We start from the raw sequence: 4,979 nt of genomic DNA, 5'->3' as shown, positions 1-4,979 counted from the left end.
AGGTATACATGATATTCAACTAAGCAAGCTACCATATTCAGCTTTCATTTCATATATGATCTGTTAGTGTACTATCTTTTTTTAATAGCTAAAGCAATTTCATTCGACTAAGCAACGAATACATCGTCTCGGAAATGAGGCCTCAGTCAGTAAGTTAATCACAGTTCCAAGAAACTTTTGCAAATGAGTGAGCAACAATGGTGCAAACTCTCAAAACATACTCACACGAAAGCTTCTGCAATCGACATCAAACAATGGAGAATAATCGCATAGTGGAATACAAATTTATGATCTATAAATTTAAAGTTTAAAAACAATAGAACATCAGATATTTTCTTTATATTTTATTTCTCTACATAAGCTGTTCTTCCTCTCCCCCCAAATTTCTGTATCTCCACTCAGAAAGTATATACTGCATTCAACCAAGTCTATAGTTAGTCAACTGTATCAGGAAATGTGAACTTAGTACCATCAACCTCTGCAAAACCAATACTAGGATCCCTCCCCTCTCTAATCACCTTTCTAACATTCTCTATTCTCTCAAGAATTCCCTGCACAGCTATATCAAATGCATCTGGAGTGTCTAATCTTGACCCGGGATCTGCATATACCAGCTTTGGTATTATCCTTATAACCTCCTCTCTCATGGCCAATTCCCTATCCTTTGAAATTCCCTGCAAGACTTTATCAATGATGCCTTCTTCTTTCAAATCTTTTACATCCCTCACCGGAATAAACACGGAATACTTGGTATGATTCTTTGGTAAATACCACAAATATTGAGAAAACGCGGTGCCAGGATGAAAAAAGACTGGAATACAACCAGCCAGAATAGCGTCAAAAGCTGACCTCCTAGTGTCTGAATCCCCTCGAGGCTGCAGGCAATAGACTGAGCTCTGAAACACCCTAATAATATTAACCGGGTTGTGACAATTGTTTTCACCGCAATGCAAAAACTTGCAAGTAGTTGATGCTTGGCAATGATCAATAATTTTGCCCCGGATAGAACCTTGCAGGTGAGGCCTTGGTGCACCAACAAAAGCAAACAAGTAAGGCCTTTCTTGTTGTCTCACTCTGTTCTGCCATTGAACCACCTCACTGTGCTTTGCAGGATGAAAGCTTGTGGGGTATGGTATAGCAATGTCATTTTTCCAAAGGCTTCCTTCCATTGATAACATAGTCATGTTCATGGACTCTGGCAAGAACCTGAGTTTACTACCCCACTCAGAACTATTGTCTCTTACCCTCCTAAAATCCCAAGAAGTCCTCCCAGAAACAAAGAAATGGTCTCTGCCCCACATTTTCTTCCATTCGGGTTGCCCCGAAAGCCACTTGACCAAATTCTTAGCTGAAGAGTCTCTGATAGTGAGGTTAGAATCCCACAAATGAACACTGGCATCCATGCCAGTATAGAATGGCACATAAATGGCAGAAGCCAGAGTGGAGTTGCTTGTCAAACACTCATACTTCTTCATCTTGTTGTGGAATATGACTTCTAACAAGTAAGGATTTGTGACAAACCAACTCTCGTTGGCTAAAACCCCGTCAGAGTTTTCAATTTTTGGACCAAGACCCAAATTCAAAAGGTCAGGACACATACTTGGTATGCTACACTACTAATCCCTGCAGAAATAGACTTGCAGTTGATGAGGAAGTCACTGTTGAATTTGGAAGGAAGATCATCATGGATATAAATGTAGCGATCGGAGCATGAATCTTCGGTGTCGTTAATCTTCATATCACCAATTGGACGAACTTGTTTGCTCATCGAAAGATCGATCCCATTGTTGGCACCCAATGAAGTTGAATAGTTCAAGCAAAGCAATACAAGGCACAAAAGAAAAGACACTAGTAGGCCAAACCAGAGTTCTTGAAAGCACTTTCCGGGCGGTGGTTTCCCCATTCGGTGTATGGACAGAGACTGTGTGAGGAGAAAAATGAGAGAACTTGGTTTGTAAATGAAGCCTAAAACTAAACTGAATTGAATACGCAAGAGGCTTTGAAATATTATTGTGTTAATTTTACTGATTTTTCACAAATCAATCATGATGCATCAGTTTGATGCCACAACTATTCTCTGCAAATAAAGTCCCGGCAATTTTGATTGTGATTAGACGACCGACAAACATGTCAACTTCAGCCGATTGCTCTTTCTGTTCTCTAGTCCATTCAGCGTTTCTACTCATTTTTGTTTTTGTCTCAATCTTTCTTCTTCAGCCGAACTCACCGCTTGTTATGTCCAAGTGCATAGACCACGTGGCTTCAACCTTCTTTGTCAATTTACTGTAAATCTCTATAAAACTGTAAGCAGATATTTTGTCTTCCCAAAAAGCTGTAAGCTGATATTTCATCTAATGGTCAAAATCAGTTGCAAAAGAAAACCACCTGTACTAGTGCACCAAATTGTGTTAGTATATATGCAATATGCACCATAGCATTTTCTTGTAAGGAACTTCCTTTCATTAATTTATTTAAGACTAATTTTTGGTGTAGTTCGTTATCTTTCCACTTTTGAAAGCCGAGTGGTTGTGATCTGCTTAAGAAGATAAAACTACCCAAAACAAATCTACCTTTCATAAAATCAATAACCTATATATATCACCCATTGCATTGACTTCCTAAGTACATGCATATATGTGAACTGATCAATAGTTGAATTGCATCAGTAGTTCCTATCTCATGTTTCATGCTGGTTGAGGATGTTTTAGAATGGCATTTATGTGAATTGTGGAAGATAAAGAATTGACGAATGTGCAAGGTCTAGCTAGTTGAAAATGATTTTGACTTGTAGACAAGTGGTATTAGGTTCGAATCCTCATGACACTTTAGTAGTGTGTGTGTGTGTGTGTGTGAGAAATCCCCTTCCCCTTATAACAAGTTTATTAATAGAAAGCCAAAGCTAGTTACATCATATAGTGAACTCATAGAGTTCAAACAAATGCAAGACAAAATAACCGAAAATGGTGGTGGGCAAGCCACCAACGCATGGAGAGCTACCATATCCAAGCTATAAGTGCCAAATGCACTTTAAAAGCAACCTCATACTAGAGAGTGCCACCGAGGATAAACGACGAAAGAGCTACCCGTGGAACCAATTAGCAAAGGATGGTGGTGGTGGTGGAGATCCGACGTCGAGACGCAATCGCCTATGATGAGTGGAGGAAAAGCATTACAAAACCAAAACAAAAGGGAAAATTTTTTGCCACTGAAAATGGGGTAAGAGAGGAGACGGGAGGAAGAAATGACGGGATATGAGAGGAAAAACAGTGGCCTCTCCACTTCTCCCCCCACCCCCCTTCCTTCAAAGTGAGGGATTGGGCTCTCCCTCTTGTAGTTTAGATATCGCTCATATTCCAATTTTTTATTTTTTTAAGAATGTCCGGGTTAGAGAGAAGACAAAGAGAGTGAGAATTAAAAGGACAGTACTTGGGACCTCACTCACGTCACGAGTAAGGATCTTCTCATCCTTACATCTTCACGTGGCCCAATAACATTGCTATATATGTGCAATTTATTTTGACAATATTTATTGAACCAAACACACTGCCTTCTTGCATTTATTAACCCAACAATCAAATATGCATTTAAATGTTTGAAACAAGGCTTATTTATGTACATGCTCTTTGTGCTTTCAAACTTGTCTCAGATTATCACATGTGTTAGCAAACGGCTCAAAGTAGCCCCCAACCTTCTAAAAACCGTCTCACGTTACCCCTTCCGTCAGTTTTTTTGACTTTCCGTTAAGAATGTTACTGTTCATCCCCCCCCCCCCCTTCCAAAAAAAAAACTTATTTACCCTCCAAAACTCAGAAATTTCTCCTAACCAACACAACTAGCAGCAAGAACAGCTCGAGAGGTTGAAAAACCATACCTGGATCGAAGCAAATGGTGCTTGGAATCGCCCGAACGAGTGATGGAGATTCTGGATAAAAAAGACAATTTCTTGCTTTTTCCAGCGATCCAGACGGTGGTTGGCAGCGGCTGAGATGTGAGGCTGGTAGAGGACAACGTGCTGGTTCTTTTGATACCCATGTCGTCGCTTGGGGTGGCTGGAGGAGGAGATGGCAGCCCAAAAACTGGTCGGATGAACAATAACAAAGGGGAAGGGCTGCTGTTCTGGAATTGGGGGGGAATGAACAGTAACATTCGTAACGGAACTTCAAAAAAACTGACGGAAAGGGTAACGTGAGACGAATTTTAAAAGGTTGGGGGGTACTTTGAGCCGTTTGCAAACACATGTGGTAATCTGAGACAAGTTTAAAAGCACAGGGGACATGTACATGAATAAGCCTTGAAACAATGGAATGACATGTCGATGATTGAGTCATGAACCAGCATGAGAATTCATTACGCAAAATAACACTTGAGGATCGGTTGATTTACCACCTAGTAATAAACAAATTGGATCGAGGATCCCGCAATTTGTGTCAAACTCGTGCACATGACACAGAGAAAAACAAAAACTGAAATAGTACCAAACAACTTTTAAATAGTTTTTCCTTTTTTTTACATAGTTTTTATTTATTTGGAAACTGAAAACAGTTATATTTCAGTTTTTTTAGAATGAAAACTGAAAATTGAAAATTGAAAATTTGAAAGTGAAAAGTGAGAACAAAATTGAAAAATTAAAATAGTTATCAAACGTTTCAAGCAGTGTGAGAGGGAGTTTGTTGGGGCGGGGTCTCTATTGAGAAGGGTTGAAAGAAGTGAAATTACTTGCCAGTGTGTGAGGGAATAAGCTATGTCCTCTTTGCTGTAACTTTGCTAATCGTCGTTATCATCATTTGCCGGGGACAGCCTAATTTGTGATGAACCTCGTTAATCTTGTGTATTGTTTGATTGATTGTTTTCTTCGTTTTATTCTCTTCGTTGTTTGTGCGATTTTTGAGCTAGGGATATCACAATAATTCTTCATATAAGCGTTAGCCAATATCAAATTTATATCTACAGCTTGCAGTGTATATAATCTTGAATCGTGT

At 39.4% G+C, this 4,979-nt stretch overlaps 1 pseudogene across 1 annotated transcript; it reads right to left on the bottom strand.

Moving 5' to 3' along the window:
* Positions 1-227: 227 nt before the first annotated feature.
* LOC117615670 lies at positions 228-1,903 on the bottom strand (annotated as a pseudogene). The gene has a single exon (XR_004584044.1). The product of XR_004584044.1 is annotated as a probable xyloglucan galactosyltransferase GT14 (transcript).
* Positions 1,904-4,979: the final 3,076 nt, after the last annotated feature.

The sequence above is a fragment of the Prunus dulcis genome, chromosome 1, assembly GCF_902201215.1.
Source record: "Prunus dulcis chromosome 1, ALMONDv2, whole genome shotgun sequence".
Lineage (NCBI taxonomy): Eukaryota > Viridiplantae > Streptophyta > Magnoliopsida > Rosales > Rosaceae > Prunus > Prunus dulcis.
This window is presented reverse-complemented; position numbering and strand designations above follow the sequence as displayed.